Raw genomic sequence first — 19,457 nt, 5'->3', positions numbered from 1 at the left:
GTCTTTAGTCCAAGAAAGATTAAGATGAACAAACATTCGGCCTTGTGAAGCAGTTTTGAGATAGTTTACTGTTAAAATGTCAAATTGGCAGTGATTAAAGATAGAATTTGTGTGTTTAAATACAATGAAGTATTGTTGTGGCTTTGCATTTCTCCCTCTAGAAAGGGAGGTTCTGAGAAGGAAAATGTTACAGGAATTGTGCTGGCCCGTTTTATGTAAACTGAGACAAGCTAAAGTCATCTGAGGGGAGGGTACCTCAATTGAGAAAATGCCTCCATAAGATCTCTCAAGCCTGTAGGGCATCTTATTATTTAGTGATTGGTTGGGGAGGGAGGACCCAGCCCATTATGTGTGGGCCATCCCTAGGCTGGTGTTTCTGGGTTTTCTAAGAAGGCAGGCTGAGCAAGCCATGTTGAACAAGTCAGTAAGCAGCACCCATCCATGGCTTCTGCATTGGCTCCTGCCTGTAGGTTCCTTCCTTGCTAGAGTTCCTGACCAGTCTTCCTTTGATGATAAACTTATACTTATGGAAGTATAAGCCAAACAGACCCTTTCCTTCTGTCTTAGTTAGGGTTTTATTGCGATAAGGAGACACCATAACCAAGGCAACTCTAATAAAGAAAAACATTTAATTGGGGTGATTGGCTAACAGTTTCAGAGGTGCAGTTCATTGTCATCATGGTGAAAAGCACGATAGTGGGCAGGCAGACATGTTGTCAGAGAAGGAGGTGAGAATTCTACAACCGGATCAACAGGCAGCAGGAAGTGAATGAGACACACTTCTTCCAACAAGGTCACACCTACTCTAACAAGATGACACCTCCTAATAGAGCCACTCCTTAGAGACCTATAGGGACCATTTTTATTCAAACCAACTTGTTTTTGGGTCATGGTGTCTCATGTTAGCAATAGAAACCTAAGACACTTTTTCTTAACTCTCTTCTCCCTCTCCCATATAGTCTTAAGTAATATTCGTCACAAGAAGTTATGGAGTTGAACTATAAAAAGTGAATTCTTTTCAATTTTTAAAGATTTATTTTTATTCTTATATATGTGTGTCTGTCTGTGTATATGTATGTATGTATGCCCACAGAGTCCAGAAGAGAGTCAAATTCCCTGGAGCTAGTAGAGAGGCAGTTGTGAACCATCCTGTGTTAACTTGGGTCCTCTGGAAGAACATCACACATTCCTCTTAACCACTTAGCTGCTGGATTTATCTTTAGATCAAAATAGGAAACTAAAGTGAAGCTTTGACTGTGTATAAAAGTAATAACATACAATGCTAAATTCCTGACATCACTTGAGGCTTATGATAAAACATCTAAGTTAGATAAATTGGCATGGGCTGTGTTAGACTTTAAAGGTCTGAATCACACGTATGTCCTCCTGGTGTTTGCGAGTATGGTGAGTGTGAAGGCTGCTACAAGCTGTGCTGCCCAGACCTGCCTCTCAGCTTCTTCTTCATTTGTCAGAGCTGGTGGCAGAATGAGGTTTACTGCTCATCATTGAGCAAGCCGAACTAACTTAGAGGCGGGTCAACAGTTTTGCTTGTTACCACAGAGGGAAGCTTAATTTTTAATTTCTGAAGAAGCCAGTGTTGCTTCTATGAAATGGCAGGATACTGACAGTTTCCCTTAGGAATTGGGGCTGGTGCCTGAGTTCTGAGGTTTACTCTGAGGCCCAGTGGACAAGTGCAATGACAGGGGTTAAGGATAGTAATGCATCAGGAGTGCCAGTATGGCTTTAAGGTTCTGGGGAGACTCAGTACTGTTTACACAAGGAGCCTGGCTTTTCAAAGCACAAATATTACTGTCTCGTTGCCTTAAGGATTAGAGAACTACTTTTGTTTTCCATCTCATAATTGATTTATGAGGTTGGTGGTTAAATATTCAAAATGGTCTTGAGTTTGTGGCAAGAATGTAAACTTATTTGTACTCAATCTTATTTCCCTGGCAACTAACTGAAATTCATTTAAAAGAAATTGGAAGATGAAGATGTATTTTTGATAGGAATCACCAGAAGAGACGTATCTGTGACTTTATGACTAGGGCCAAGTGGTGCTTCTTCTGTTTATGAACTTATCAACCTTTGAGCCCCCTCCAGGCCCAGTGCCACACTGTGCCTACTGGATGAAGAACGAGTGAGCATGGTCTCAGGCAGGTTCTAGCTTCATGGAGAAGTTCCCGTACAGTCTATTTTTCTGGTAGATGACAATAATTACAACACTCCAATAAACAAAATAAGCCTCTAAATATTTGGACTAAAAGATGCATATTTTAAACAGCTGAGTAAGAGGCATCATATCAAAAGCAAAGTTTCAGTCTATTTATTTGTTTTGTGTGAATAATACCCACTTTTATGCTATTGTTAATTGACAGTTTATCTTTTTGTCAATATTGATTATCTTGGAAGAGATCAAGTTACAAAAGAGCACAAATAATAAATTATCTTTACCATCAATTCACTTTTATTGACTTTTCTTTCTGACTTAAATGCATTAAGAATATTCCTTAAAGACCCAATTTACAAAATTCTTTTTAAGTCTCTAAAACAAGCAACTTTGCCTTTTAATTCAAATAACCTTAAAACCTATTTTCTTAATTACTGGCAAAAATTTCTATGAATATTTCAATGGGTTTGAACACCAGCAGCTGTGATTTGATTAAGCATCAAGCTCTGAGAATCATGGAGGGTGTGCATATCTTTGCTCGGCCCTCCTGCTGTCTGGCTCATAGCATTATTTACAGAGACTTAAACCCTTTGAAGAACTCCCAGAGATTCTTCCATTATTAATTCAGTAGTTGGGGCAAGGCTCCCAGCTGAGTGCTAGCCTAAGTCACCAATAGGAAGAAGTCTTTTCTTTAATTATCCCAGCAAAGGACTCATCAATCTTGTTGCAGTGACTTGTGAGTCATGGAACACTGATTGGGTGTAAATATTCTTTCTTGTGGTATATTTATTACCTTAAAATAGGTTTGAAAGAAAATTGCCCCAAAGGGAGTGGCACTAGTTGGAGGTAAAGCCTTGTTGTTGGAAGTGTGTCACTGTGGGGGCGGGCTTTGAGGTCTCTTTTGTTCAAGCTTCCCCCACTGTGACTGCCAGTTGACTTCCTGTTGCCTGCAAATGTAGGACTCTTACTTACTCCTCCAGCATCATGTCTGCCTGCATGCTGCAATGCCTCTGTCATTATAATAATGGACTGAACCTCTGAAACTGAGCTGCCCTCCCCCAAGCCACAATTTAAAGTTTTCCTTATAAGAGTTGCCATGGTAACCGTGTCTCTTCACAGTAATTAAAAACCCTAATTTTTTCAAAATTGCCTTTTATTGAGCTATACATTTTTTTTCTGCTCACCTTCCTGCCTCTCCCCTCCCCTTCAATGCTCTTCCAAGGTCCCCATGTTCCCAGTTTACTCAGGATATCTTTTCTTTTTCTACTTCCCATGTAGATTATATTCATGTATGTCTCTCTTAGAGTCCTCATTGTTGTCTAGGTTCTCTGGGATTGATATTTGTAGGCTGTTTTTTTTTTTTTTTTGCTTTGTGTAAAAACCCTAATTAAGACAGCATTGATAATAATAATAACAATAAAAAGTGGAGAGAATTCAGCTATTGGTCTGTATGCTACAGGAAACTGCAAATGGAGACCACTTTTGTTTTCTGGCCACTCAGACCTGAAAAATCACACAAAAATATATTAATTACAACACTGCTTGATCAATGACTCAAGTCTTATATTCTAAATTAACCCATTTCTATTAATCTATGTATCACAGTAGGCTGTGACCTACTGGTAAGGTTCCAGCATCTTTTTTGGCAGCTACATGGTGTTTCCTTGACTCTGCCTTCTTTCTCCCTGCATTCAGTTTAGTTCCTCTGCCTAGCTCTATTCTGCCCTGCCACAGGCCGAAGAAGCTTCCTTATTAACCAATGGTAATAAAACATATTCACAGCTTACAAAGGGGAATCCCACATCAGGAAGCAGAGCTGGAGGGATGGGACCAGGTAGGGAGTCTGTAACAAATTTCAGATGCCTAACATGAAGCTGCAGAGCTTGTTGTTTGCCCTGTTTGGTCTGATCATCCCTTGCATTGCCCACTCCCCTTCATCTCTTTTGGGAATGTTTATCCTGTGCCTTGGTATAATACAATGATATAATTTGTTCTTTGATGTTATGGGGCTTTCAGTTAAGAGATTGATTTTGTTTCAGAAGAGGATTTAGATTTTAAAACAGTGCTGGAACTGTTAAATATATGGGGGCTTGGGAGGTTGAAATGAATGCATTTTGAATTATGAGATGGCCATGGCCCTATGGAGACAAGGGATGGAAGGATATGACTTAAAATCAATGTATTTGATCGAGTTGATAAATGATGGGCTTGGGGTAACTAGTGTGGTTTGACAACTTCACAAGATTTAGAATCACTTAAGAGAAGAGTCTCTAGGCATGCCTGTGAGAGATTATCTAGAGATTAATTGAGGTGGGACAATTCAGTAGGTGGCATCATTTTCTAGGCTGAGCCATAGACTGGAGAAAAAAAACCCAGAGAAATCCTGCTGAGTGCCAGCATCAATCATGCTCTATCACCGGACCATGGGCATAATGTGACCTGCTGCCTCCAGCTCCTGCCACCATGACTTCCCACCATGAGGAACTGTACCCTAAACCTGTGAGCCAGAGTAAACCCTTTCTCCTGTAAGTTGCTTTCTCAGAATATGTATCTTATCAAAACAGTAGGAAAAGCAAGTAAGTACCTTATCAGGACAGGGCTGAAAATAACAGTGTAGGTCTTTCTTTTGTTTTTAAATTATACATTGAGAGGTATATATAAGCTGTAATAGGTTAGCTCTCTGGGCTGAAGATTCCATTTAATTTTACTTAGAAAAAAGGTAACATTTCTTTGAGAGTTAGACTTAAAAATATCATTTATCTCTTTTAAAAGGCACCTGCAAGATACATTTGAAAGTCAGCATTTATAGCTTTTCTATAGTTAGTGGTAATATCTATTTATCATCCAAACACCTCAGCAAAGAACGTAGAAAATAAACCCATTTACACTAGAAAATAACCAAAACAAAACAAAATAAAACAAAAAAATCACATCAACTACTTAGCAATCCAAGGAGCTGGAAGGTGGACTTTGAAACGTTCAAAGCACTGCTGGCTTCGAGTGAAGCAGTAAATACAGCCGAGATCTCTCATTGGTGGATTGGAAGAATCAATATTGCAAAAGTGTTCAGTTCCCTAAGGAACTTACAGATGTAACACAATCATTACCAGAACCACAATGGCATTTTTTATAGAAAGAAAAAAAATCCACTCAGAGTCACAAGCTCATAAAGAAACAAATCAATTTTGAGTAAGAAGAGCAAAGCTGACAACACTATTCTTGTCGATTTCTAGAGAAATTGCAAAGGTACAGAAGTGAAATATGGCGCTGGCATTTCAGATGGACATAGAGAACGGTGAACAGAAGAGAGGGACTGGGAGGAAACCCCAGTTATAGTCAAATTTTTAAAAAAGGAAACCAGGGACATATAACAGGAAGGAACACTCTTTCCAATGAATGGTATTGAAAGGAACACATGCAAAAGAATGAAAATTGATCCTTACTTTATGACATGCACAAACTAAAAATAGATTAAAGACTAAAGCATATGACTAAAACTAATCTACCTGGATAGAGGAGAATCTTTATGACTTTGTTTTTGGTAGCTGTTCACTGAATATTATACCAAGAGCACACACAATAAGTAGTAGACAAGCCAAGTTCTATCAAACCAAAAATTGCCAAACAACAATGAAAATAATAGGGAGAAAAAGCAGCCTATAGAGTGGGAGAAAATATTTGTAGTAATATACCTGACAAGGATTAATAGTTAAAATATATAAGAAGACAAACAATTCAATAGAAAGAAACAAGACAAGAGCAAAACAGTGACAAAACTTCAATCTAATTAAGAAATGAAAGAATGCCTTGGATAGAATCTCTCCAAAGAAAAAGACAAATATTCCAGAAGGTGAAAGAACTAGTTAGAGCCCTGATTATCAGAGAGAAGGAAATAAAAATTCCAGTGTAGCTCATGTCACACTTTCAGGATGACTGTTAGGAAAAAGATCCCCAGTGGTGTCAGATGCTGGCAAGAATGTGCTGAAGTGTGAGCTCTTTTATGTAGCCGTTAGGAATATGCTCTTTTTTAATTCATCAATTCTGGAAAACAATGAGGTTTCTCAAAATAGAATTAAAGCAATAGCATCACATGATACAGAATCTCATTTCTGCATACAATTAAAAATAGAGCAAGATCTCAAAGAAATATCTGCACCCCCTCCTCTTTTGCATCATTTAAAATATAACATTTTTTGTTTTAAAATAAATCATTGCATATTGTAGGAAATCATTTTTACATGTATGTATTGTACAGGTACACTGACCATACTCTTACCTCTATTGCCTGGCATCTAACTATAGCAGGAGTTCAGAACATGATGGTCTAATCACTTGCCACTGAAGTTGCAATAATTCTTTAATAGGTCATTTGGTGGTTGAAATGATATCTTAGGGTAACTATTTCTGTATTAATATGAAAAATAGAAACATTGTATGCAGTGATTTGTACCCTGATAGCTCTGTTGACTCTGGTGTTGCTCAGCTCCTGCTTCTCCACATGATCAACTGCATACATCCCACATTTTGGCACCTAATTCTAAGCTTCTTAGTTCCTATTCTCTAGGGTGTAATTAGTGATCCTGATTAGGCTGCCATCTTCAGAGAGCAGGAATTCCAGCCTCTTCCCTTTGAGTTTTGGTGCCAAGGATGTCTGTAACATGCACTAGATTAAACTAGATCCCACACCTCCAGAGCACTGGCACAGGTGTGTGTCCCAATACCAGGGTGACAATTTTGTCTTAGAACTGTTCTGAGCAATACTATCCCCATAGTTTCTTTTTATTTATTTGTTACATCAGATTGTTATTAATATTTTCTTTATTTATCGTGCCCTAAATCAATGGAAAAACTTTACGTTCTCATTCTAATCAAAGCGTTTTTTAAGATGCAGCACTATTGAACCAAACAGAACTGGCACCATTGCTAGCACACATCTTATGAATATGTACAGCAACTACCTCCCAACCGTTCCAGATGGGAAAGTTAAACGTGACTACTCTTTCCTGTGGAAAGCTGTTCTAGACTAGCAGGTGGGGCTGGGAGGAGGTTCAGAGACACAAAGAGCTGAAGAAGTGAGTAGTGTTTCAGGTTCCCGGAATGAATGAATGGTTAGATACTTTCCAACAAGGTCTTTTTGCATTTTTTCTTTCTGAATCCACTGCCAAGCATTTTTTTTTTTAAATTAAGAGCTGAAAGTGTTTTTTTTTTTTGTGCTTTTAAAAAAATTTGTTTTTGAGAAGAGCAGAAGAATCCCGTGCTCCTCTGTAACAGAACCAGACAAGTGGAGTAAGTGACCACCTTGTACAGGACGTGTACTAGATCCATATAACTGATTGCATCCTCATTAACTCTCGGTCCTGTTACAACTACAAAGGATTGAATATAGGGGATTAAATGCCCACTTCTGGCCTCTGTGGGCACTATGCATGCACACACACACACACACACACACACACACACACACACACACACATATTCAAATACTCTTTAAAAAGTGGCCGGAGAGATGGCTTATTAGTTAAGAGAACTTGTTCTTGCAAAAGACACAGGTTTAATTTTAAGATCCCACATGGTAACTTGTGGCCACTTGTAATTGTAATTCCAGAGGATATGCTGCCTTTATCTGATTTCCTTGAGCACCAGACACACACACACACACACACACACATTGCTTCAATGTGTGTCATACATGCAAAAACACTCATAAGTATGCAATAAAATAAATATAAAGGCCTTTAAAGTGTGGTTCTGCCGGGCGGTGGTGGCGCACGCCTTTAATCCCAGCACTCGGGAGGCAGAGGCAGGCGGATCTCTGTGAGTTCGAGACCAGCCTGGTCTACAAGAGCTAGTTCCAGGACAGGCTCCAAAACCACAGAGAAACCCTGTTTCAAAAAACCAAAAAAATAAAATAAAATAAAATAAAAATAAAATAAAATAAATAAATAAAGTGTGGTTCTGTGTTTGGTATCAGTCTTACTGTGTCATATATACAACTTCATATTTTATAGAAACTTGTTTATTTTAAAATATTTCCTCATTATTGTGGAAAGTGTTTCTGTTTTAGCAAATGCTTTCCATGCAAATTTGAATAGCTTTTGTTAGCAGGTTTTCATGTGAATTGAACAGTCTATGATAATGACCATAGTTCAGCCCCTGAGACAGAACTAGCTTCTTAATATGTAGGACAAAGAAAAGCAATCCTTTCATTCCAGTCCCTACCAATCCAGTCTACTGTGCAAAAATAACCACTACAAAAACAACTGTATTGCATCTCTTTCCCCATTTTCTTATGAAGCAACATTTACATGCATGAACTGAGTAAGATACACCTTTACATAACTGAATCTCACTGAATGAATTGTTCCATAACATTTTTAAATACAAAGTGTTATGGTTTAGGTCTGCAATGTCCACTGGGCCTCATATACTGAAAGTTGGTAGCTCACTTACTGAAGGTTGGTAGTTCATATACTAAAAGTTGATAGCTCATTTACTGAAGGTTGGTAGTTCATATATTGAAGGTTGGTAACTCATATATTGAGGATTGGTAGCTCATACACTGAGGGTTGGTAGCTCATACACTGAGGGTTGGTAACTCATAGACTGAGGGTTGTTAGCTCATATATTGAAGGTTGTTTCTCACCAGTGGTGCTGTTTTGGGAAGTGCTAAAAACCTTAAGAGAGAGGGTCCATCTGGAGAAAGTAGGTCACAAAGTGCTTTCCTGGTGTGTTCTTACCAAGGCCCAGAAATAATGAAGCAGCTGACCATGGACTGAAAACAGTTTAAAATAAATAATCTCTCCCTTTCAGTGGTTTGTGTCAGATATTCCTCACTTCTGTGAACCACATACAAAGTGGATGAACATCAGTTGGTCTGAATATTTCCCATCAGCGGACACAGGTAGTTAGAAAGTTTCTGTCTTCTGTGTAACTCATGTTGAAGACCTCATGTTGTGGTGTGTTTCTATGTAGGCTTTGTTAGAACGATGATAGCATGAGGTGTTTCCTCATGGATGGCTAGTGCCCTGTGAAAGACTTTCTGGGATGCCCAAGTGGTGTGGGAGGACCTTCTGTCTACGTGTTACTTTTATTGGTCAATGAATAAAGAAACTGCCTTAGCCTATAGCAAGGTAGAACTTAGGTGGGGAAAACCAAGCTGAATGCTGGGAGAAAGGAGGAGGAGTCAAAGAGAAGCCTTGTATCCTCACTGGAGACAGATGCCAGAACTTTAGCCGATAAGTCACAGCTACATGGTGATACACAAATTAATGGAGATGGGTTAAATTAATATCTAAGAGTTAGCCAAAAAGGAGCTAGAGTTAATGGGCCAAGCAGTGAATTAATTAATACAGTTTCTGTGTGATTATTTCAGGAGTCTGGGCAGCTGGGAACAAACAAACCTTTTTGTTCTTTGGCTTCACAATATAAAGACACAGTATTCTTTTCATCTAGAGGTTGCAGCACCAAGATTGGCATTTGGAGACTCACAGAGTGGCTCTTACAACATGTCAGTTGCCCCTCTTTGAGATGCCTCAACCTTCAGAACATTCTGGTAAATACATCGTTTATAAATTAGCAAGTCAAGTCTGAGGAGGCTTTTCTGTTTCTTTTCTTTCTTTCTTTTCTTTCTTTCTTTTTTTTTTTTTTTTGCTTTTTTGAGACAGGGTTTCTCTGTAGCTTTGGTGCCTGTCCCAGAACTAGCTCTTGTAGACCAGGCTGGCCTCGAACTCCCAGAGATCCGCCTGCCTCTGCCTCCCAAGTGCTGGGATTAAAGGCATGCGCCACCACCGCCCGGCCTCCCTTTCTTTTCTTAGACATTGCTTTACTCTGTAGCCCAGACTGGCCTCAACCTTGTGATCTTCCCGACTCTGTCTCCCGAACATTAGGTTTATTGGCGTGTGTGGCACACTCTTGGTTCAGTCTGTAATGTTTTGTGGCAACCACACAACTGAATGGACTAAAGGGGTTGTTTGTAATTTTTGAAAATTTTTGCATTGCAGGTAGATGAAAAGCACATCCCAGATGTATTTCTTTCAGCAAATGTAGCAATAGGATACTCAATGAGTATTTTTACATTTCTCATTATACTTTAGAGTGGTCTGAGTACTTGGAGAGACAGTAAAGAATAAAATACTTATTGTAAGTAAATATTTCCACAAGATTTTAGCCAATATGGGAACATATTGAAGCACTCATAAGCTTCATTTAGAATCCCACTGGAGAGGGCACCTGGTAATCTTGGGGAATTAGGAAAGGATTTATGGAAGAAGCAACAAAGTAGACATATCTTAAAGAATAATTGGAATTTAGTTCCAAAGTTTATTTGGAGATGTTATGTTGTAGCTACAGAAGTGATAGTATTATTTCATGCTGGAGAGACAAGAAATAGACAAAGCATGCGTGAGTGGAGTCTTTAAGGAACCCACATCCAAATGGTGCCAAGGGAGAAAGGTTTTCAGTTGAATGACCTAGCAGAAGCAATGGGGAAAGGAATGTTTCTAAGAATGATGGATAATGGGCTTTGGCCACAGCATAACATTTGTGTAAATGATAAAAAAAAAAAGAGCCAAGGAAGGAAGGAAAGATTAAGACCAAGTCAAAAAAAAAAAAAGAGCCAAGGAAGGAAGGAAAGATTAAGACCAAGTCAAAAAGGCCTTGAATTGTTGGCAAACCCCTTTGGATGTTCTCCTACAGGGCCTGGTTATGGAGGAGAAATTGGAAGCCATATTATAAAAACAAGATAGAGTTCTAGAGAGTGTGCCTGTATTATAGGAAGGATTATATTTTAACTGCTTGCAATTTCTTAAAATGTTCTAGACAAAATTAGTTAAAAATTGCCTCACAGGAGCATGGGGACCTTGGGAGAGGGTTAAAGGGGAGGGGAGAGGCAGAGAAGGGAGCGGGCTTCTCAGGCTGCTATGGAAGACCGTCTAGAGGAGGGTAGCAACAGAAGCAAGGAGAACAGCCAGGAAGCCATTGCAATTGATCACAGTGACTTGGGGAAGGAGAGGAGTACAACAGGCTTTCTTTTTGGCCTCCAGACATTTCCAAAATCACAACACAGAGACTTTTTATTAGTTATGAATGCTTGGCCTTAGCTTAGGCTCGTTTCCTGTTAACTCTTATAACTTAACCTATTTCTCTTCATCTACCTTTGCCTAGGGACTTTTTACCTTTGATTCTTTCTGTATGTCCTACTTTTCTTGCTTCTTCTATGTCATTCTGTCTGGAAGCTGCTTGGTTGGCTGGCCCTGGGTCTCTCTCTCTCTCTCTCTCTCTCTCTCATTCTCCCTTGTTCTCTTATCCTTCTTGAGCCTAGATTTCTCCTCCTACTTATTATCTTTGTTTTCCAGCCTTGCCTATTCCTCTTCTGTCTAACTATTGGCTGTTCAACTTTTTATTAGACCAATCAGGTGTTTAAGGTAGGCAAGATAAAACAAATGCAACACATCTTTACATAATTAAACAGATGCAGCATAAACAAATGTAGCACACCTTTACACAGTTAAAGTAATATTCTGCAGCATAAAAAATGTAACAGATATTTATATAGTTCAAATAATTCCACAGCACAGGAGGCTTGTGCTAAGGTGATGGGACATGGTAGGACCCATCTGCTGAGAGAACAGTGTCAAGATGACTCCAAATAAGAAAAGGGTGTGAATGAGCAGAGAGACACTGGGAGAGGACTGTGCATTGACTTGATTGACAGTTTCATACTGGTTTGCTCAGCAGTAAAAAAAAAAAATATTAGTTCTGTCATATTTATCACTATTTTCTCAAAACTATACAAAATCATTTTAAGATTTGTTTTATTGATCATTTTAATACTTATGAGAAATGTAAAACTTTTATAACAGATCTTCCAACATTTAGAACTTAGGAATTTATTTTGTCCCCCAGAATCATGTGAAGGACAATCTTCTAGGTTTAGGGAGTGTTAGTCCATATGAGATAGAAGGACTCAGGTTTCTTCATGTTGAGGCTTTCTGGTCTGTTCTGAGTATCTGGGCAAGACTGGCTCGGAGCTACAAGTAGATCTTAGCCAGTAGGAAGGGGGCTAAGACCTTGGCAGTGCATTCTAGACACACAATGTTTTCACTCATGTTCTATTGGTGAGAACTCAGTCATAAGGCTACAATATGTCAGCTAGTCTGAAAATTATCATGTAGCCATGCATCTGGTATGATTTACTTTTTCCTGTAGATGATTAAAGGAGTCAGTCCAGTTTAGGTGGCTATTTATAAGCCGTTATTTGATCAGTTCATTGAGGACTTGTCAATGTTCATGTCACTGTTTATAAATTCATGGGAGAGTTTATGAAAAAAATGTCGGATGTTGTATGCATGAGGTCAACAAAAGTTTAGGAGCTATACCTGTGAGATTAACCATTGCTTTTTTCTTAACCCTGCATTTAAGTGCCTGAAAATAGACCCTTTGATTCCTGGTTAAAGTTACCTATTCATGTAAGGGTACTACATGGGCAAGAACACCATGAATTAGTCAAACTGCCCCTCACTCCAAAGCAATACATTACTAATATGGCATGTTACTCAGCCTTAGTGAGCTTAACATTGGGAACTGGTTCTCTCCTCAATAATCTGACATGGTGTGCTGGTTGGGATTTGTCAACTTAATATGAGCTAACACTGTTTAGGAAAGATGTGGAAGTTTGAATGTATTTGGCCCCCATAATCTCTTAGGGAGAGGCACTGTTAGAAGGTGTGTCTTTGTTGGAGTGGGTATGGCTCTGTTGGAGGAAATGTGTCACTGTGGGGGGTTGGCTTTGAGGTTTCTTATGCTCAGAATATTTCCCAGTGAGTCAGTGGATTTCCTGTTGCCTCTGAGTTAAGATGTAGGACTCTCAGATTCAGCATCACATCTGCCTGCACGCCACCATGCTCTCTGCCATGATGGACTAAACCTTTGAACTGTAAATGAGTCCCCTCAATTCAATGTTTTCTTTATAAGAGTTGCCATGGTCATGGTGTCGCCTCACAGCAATAGTAGAAATCTAACTAAGGCAAAAGAGTAAACCTCCTTGGAGAAAATAACTCCATCAGATTGGCCTGTAGGCAAGTGTGAGGACCATTTTTTTGGATTGATGATTAACATAGAGGTCCCAGTCCACAGTGGATGGTGCCACTTCTGAGCAGGTGGTCTTTGATTGCATAAAAATGGAAGCCAAATGAACCATAATAGCAAATCGATCATCATTCCTCTCTTGAGACTTCAGATTCTACCTGCAACTTCCTTTCCTTGGGTCCCTGCCTTGATGATGTAGTCCTTCCCTTAGTGATGTAGTGTGATCTGGCATGTGTTAAACCAAATAAAGCCATTTAATTCTCAAATTTCTTTTGGTGTTTTTCACTGTAGTAGTAAAACAACTAGGACACATGGATTATCGGGACCAGACCCGGTGTGGCCATAGGCCACGCTCTGCATGTTTGTCTGTTTGCCTCCTGGAGCCCCCTTCCTTCCCTCACTCATGGGCAGCTCTTGACAGATAATGGCTGGGAGACCTGAGCATTCTTTGATGTAGGAAATTTCTTCCTTGATTTAGATCGACAGTTTGCATTGCATAGAACAGTAGCATGTTTCACACACTTCTGTGGCCAGAGAGCTCCACTTTCTATCCTGTTCTTTGCTCAAAACCATATGCTTTTACTTTCTTTCTTCTTTTAATTAAAAAAAAAACTAAGACAGGGTTTTAGGATGTAGTCCATGCTGGTATCAAACTCTCAGTCCTCCTGCCTCAGATTCCCCAGTGATAGGATTACAGGTCTGAACCACCACATGTGGCTTAAAACATAACGTTTGAACTTGGAAATGGAGAGCTCACAAGGAGCAACAGACTAGAGCATATTAAATATCAGGGGACTGAATAGGCGCCATCCCCTGTTGAGTGCAGCTGGCAGGTGATGGGGTTCACGATGGTAGGACGCTTCTAAACACAGTGTTTAAATACACAAATGTGCGGATTACTGCTTTCATTTCTTCTGCTGTTGTTTTTACATGTTCCTCTCACTTTCTATAAAACATGTATCGGCTTACATCTAATTTGCTTCTTCCCTATCCAGATTCCATTATCTTTATGCAAATGCCAATGCTTAATTATTGCTCACACTTCTGTTGTCTGATATCTAATAGCAGCTACCCAGGTATCACACAGGGTGGTACCAGAAGGTTTTATTCTTCTCCAAGAAGCCTTATTCAAATCACTACCTTCTCTGCTATGGACTATTGTTAAATGTGTCATCTGAAGGATCCCTGCCTGTTCAGGCTTATTCTCTGAGAGATCAACCTGAATGCAAAAAGATAAAAAGAATGCACACAGTTGGATCCATCCTGAGTCATGTGAATTCAATGCATGCCGCAGCATAAGTCTCATGTGTAGATGCAGGAAGATGCCACGTTAGGAGCTGGATCTATCTAAACATTCTCAAAGGAGAGATCAACTCAAAATGCTGGAGCACCACAGGTGTATTCTCAGCTCAATGCGATCTGCATCCCCTGTGTGGCTAATGTTGTTGGTCCTTCCAGCCTCATTGCTTTGGCATCCCCCATTTGTCCTCCCCCATACCCCTCCCGACCTCCTCGACTCCATCAACACACGTAGTAGGCACTTATCTTGTATTTGTTAAAGGAATGGGATTAACTAAAGTCTTCACCTCTGTGTGCCTTTCTTCAGCCCAGCATTCGCTCTCTGCATCTCCAGTGTTTGCCTTTTAACTGGAGAGCCTTTACCCAGGCAGTGTTCTTTTTGCTGTCTGGGAGAGGTAGGTGCTTGTTGCTATTTCCTTCTATCATTCCTATAAGGTCTGTGTGGAGGCCCACGGATGTGAGCCTGTTCTTCCACCTTGACTAAAGGTCAGGGAGTTTGAGCTTACTGTTTCACTCTTTCAAAGTTGTTGACAACAGGTGTGGCTACAAACAAGAAACCCTGAGCTAGGGTGTGGTTATTTGGTGTTTTAGACATTAAGTTGGACCATAGAGGTGGATCAGTTCTCCCTGACCAAAGATTTAAATTAAAGAATTAAATTAAATTAAATTAAATAAGAATTAAAGCCTATTCCTTCTCCTTAATTTTAAAATGGGAAGTTTGACATAGGTAGTGGTTGCCTACAGGATACATGGCCTAGGGTGTATTCACTGCATATCCTGCCCAAAGCATCAAATGCTTTACTCAGAAAATAATGGCTTGATGTCTTAAGTATTGAAGCAATAACTGTGCTGGTTGGCCTTTGTGTCATGTTAAAGAGGTCTTTTGTCTTCTTCCCCCGCTTTCATACTGGGGTATAAAAGCTTTTGAAAAATAAACACAGGTGAATTCAGTATTCAGTATTCACTGAGTTGCCCTCCCGGTACTCTCCCATGTCTCTGTGTTTCTTTCATATCTCTGTTCCTCCTACCAAATGTTTCTAATCCATATGCCCCTACCCTGGAATGTATGAACCCGTCATGGCCCAGCCATGACAGAAGTCACCCCAATGTGTGACTTAGGATAGGTCTGCACCCATCACACCGTTTCACACTCTTGCTTTCCTCAGAAAGCTGTGATCTACTTGGGGGTCAAAGACAGGATGGGATTGTCTGAATATCTTATGTCTAAGTAGAATGCCTGGCACGCTGCCACGTGCATGAAATTACTAACTCAGCAGAAAGCACAAATGCAGAGGACACTGGGATGTTTTTTGGTTGTCAGTCAGCTCATTCCCTCTGCAGTGGATAAATTTGCTGGGGAAGCTAATGGCTACCATATTTTCTTGGCGAACATGAACCCAGGGTGCTGTGTAAACTTCAGGGATGTCTTCATTATATTTGGTGAATCACCCTTCCTTCCCTTTCCATAATAGCACACTGAACCTGTCAAGCAGAAGTAAATGTCCATGTCAGTGAGCTCACCCCTCCTCCAAGGCGTGCTACACACACAGCTCTGGGTTCCTAACTCTTGCCTCCCATAAATAGATGTCTGCTAAGTGGGTTGTCCTAGAGTTTCTTCTGAGACTTTTCTCCAGTTGTGACTTTGAGCTACCAAAGGCTTTCAAATGTCGCAAATAACCCCAAACTTAGATCCCACTGTAACTCAGGACGGGCATGTGCTGCCGAGTCCACTAATCAGAACATGTCACCAGCTTGAGTTGGGAGAAGAGTCACGGGAAGACAGTCTTATGCAGGAGAACATGACTGGTGAGTGCGGGATGGAGGCATCATGAGGACAGAGGTTCAGCATCCATACGGACGTCCTCTGGGCACAGATGGCGTGGCTGTGCTGTGCTTGCTCCAACAGGTACACTTGTCTGTTTTATACTTAACCCTTTCACTATCACCTGGGTCTTCTCCTCCTAACCAAACATTACCTAAGAGTTACTTCTTGTTTAAAGTAGGCAGGGTATAGGTCAATTTAACTCACTTTCCTATTCAACACTCATAATGATCCCATATTTAAATAGCTGTTTCCAAAAAAAATGTTTTCTAATTATTCCCAGGAAAGCTCCAGTTCATGGTATTTAGAACTTGGTTTCTCCAATGACCTTGCCCATTTCCCTAAATTCTGTGGCTTTTCTCATCCCATACCTCCCACGTAGGACACCATTAAACCAGTGCAGGGAAGTAAAGGGAGCATTGGCTTTAGAGACAAAAGACTGTAATGAGTCCTGGCTTGGTACTTGTTAGTTATGTGACCTTGGACAGTTAGTTTTCTGAGACTTTCATAGGAGAGAAGTAATAGGATCCTGAAGGATTGCCATTAAAATGAAGAGAGAAAATAAGCAGTCACCACAGCACTTGGAAGGTGGAAATAGAAGAGCACAAATTCAAGATCTACCCAGACTAGCTACACAGTGATCTTGAGGCTCGCTTAGGCTACATGGGACCCTATCTCAGAAGCAGTGAGGAGTTGACAACAGGTAACCCTTTGTACACTGGCTTCCTTCAGATGGCATTTGTATGGAAGAGCCCTTGCTGGTTCTCTTCAGAAAACTCTGAAGAGACTAAGAGTCAGTCACTCAGAGTAGCAGTGTGGCTTTTTATTGATTTTATATTTTTATTTTAAGTTGCCCTGCTAAAGACTCACTCACAGTTGACTACTGAAGACAATGATATTGTATGGATATTCCCATGCTTAACTGGGAACTGAAGATCTTTGCAGCAAGGGCCACAATTTGGCAGGAACAACATGCAGTACATATTGGTTCGAGAACGTCCTTTTTCATTCTCTTTCCTACGCATGAATGACGTCATTGTTAGGGTGAGTGCACACCTCCTACCTTCTTTTCCTGCCTAAGAGTTTTTATAAGTATTTATAATCCCAGCAGGGAGTGTCCCTCAGAAGTGATTTCCTGGGACACAGACACTGAGGGTAGGAGCTTGAGAGTTCCAGCTTCTCTGCTGTCTGGAGCCTTCAGCAAGGCTCACAGTCTCAGTTTTCTTAAAATAAAAAGATAATGTCAGTAGCACAGTGGTGATAAAAAAAGAGGAAACACACAGCTTTGTTTAAGTGAAGGAATAATTATTGCAGACCTGAAAACTATTTTATGTTCATGATCTTTTAAATGAGAGCCTACTCCATTTTAGCAGAAATGGGAGTAACTTTCCTTCGGCCTTACCAGAGAAGAGCAAACACATCAAGACACACTGTTATCACTAAATTGAGATGTGTCACACACAGACAACTGTGGCAATTTAGAAACCATGGAAAAGGTCACAGCCTTTTAGGGGGATTTTGAGTTGAAATCTGAATCACAGACATTGGTAACACATGGAAAAAGCCCATTCTCTAGGTCATTTGGACCCCACCAGACGCTCTTTAGGATGGGAAATCTTCTAATTCCAAATACCAATTATAATTTCCAACAGTCTCAATCATTTAATTATATTAAATTTCTCTAAAACGGGTCTGAGAGCTTTTATGTACCTTTTTTTTTCAGGAGTCTTTGCCATTTGATAATATAAAGGACTACAAAAATTGACTCAATTCGAAAAGTTTGCTTTAAATTAAAAAAATTCAAAGTTGAAGATGAAAACATATCCCCTCCTCATATTTTTGCTGCTATTTCAGTTTTAGCATGGGGGATAAACAGCTCTTCTTAGAAAGTCTGGATGAAATGGTTTTACTTTTTAATTTCAATTTAAAACAAACCCCTCAAATTAGTTAGGCTCTGCAATTTATACCAGGCTTTCCCTCTTGATTCTCAAATGCCCATTAAGCGTTTTTAAGGAATTACTGGTGTCCACCGGCATCAAGAATTGCATTATGTACACTGCTTACTCAAGGAACTGGCTTCAAATGAAGGACCCCAAGGGAACTAGTTCTTGCCTAGTTTCTTTTTTCTTAATAGTATTAGTTTCTGTTTCTATGGAAACTGTCTGTCCTCTTTGGTTATTTGCATAAGATGCCTTTAGATTTATTAAAATAGATGCAAATAGAAGAAACTAATAGTCACATTCTGCTTTGAGGATAATCTCACATGAAGATTTTCACAGATGAGTTAATAAGCCAAAGTACATTATATGAAATTATGTTGATATAAGACGCCAATTGCAACTGGAGACTATGCTTTTGAATTTCTTCATGTTTCTAAAATACCAACATCAGAATTCAAAGAGGGAAACAATTGCTTAAAGATCATTTAAAACAAATACAATAATCCATGCAAAGAATGAATAAAAATGTATTTGCATACAAACATATACTTAAATATAGAATAACTTTATGGATGTTAAATGCACAGTAATAGGCATGCATTGTTTATATTTTTAAATACATTTGATGTTACATTAATATACATAACTAATAAATAAAAGGGTTTTCAGTCTGACCAGTAATCAAGAAATAAAGTTTACAATAATACCATGTTAAGTGTTTACACACTGGCTAGTCTAGGAGGAAATGAGTAACAATAAGCCCCAGGTGGAAGAACTGTGGGACAGCAGAATGTGAGCAGAAAGGATATGCATTGCTGCAGTTTTCTCAAGAGCACGTGGAAAAAGTACATTGCCAACCCTAAGCATATACAGGCTACCGAACTCAGAGACTTCACATGTAAGGAATTTACCAAACAATTTATAAAGAATTAATTATAGGTGCACCTTTCGTGGTCCTGAGTTCCTTTCTCGTGCTCTCTCTCCATCTGCTCCTGATTTGGACCTTGAGATTTCAGTCCGGTGCTCCAATGTGGGTCTCTGTCTCTGTCTCCTTTCATCGCCTGATGAAGGTTAATATTCAGGAGGATGCCTATATGTTTGTCTTTGGGTTCACCTTCTTATTTAGCTTCTCTAGAATGAC

This window comes from Microtus ochrogaster, linkage group LG4 (genome assembly GCF_000317375.1).
Source record: "Microtus ochrogaster isolate Prairie Vole_2 linkage group LG4, MicOch1.0, whole genome shotgun sequence".
Lineage (NCBI taxonomy): Eukaryota > Metazoa > Chordata > Mammalia > Rodentia > Cricetidae > Microtus > Microtus ochrogaster.
The sequence above is the reverse complement of the archived record's forward strand: the minus strand, read 5'-3'. Positions refer to the sequence as shown.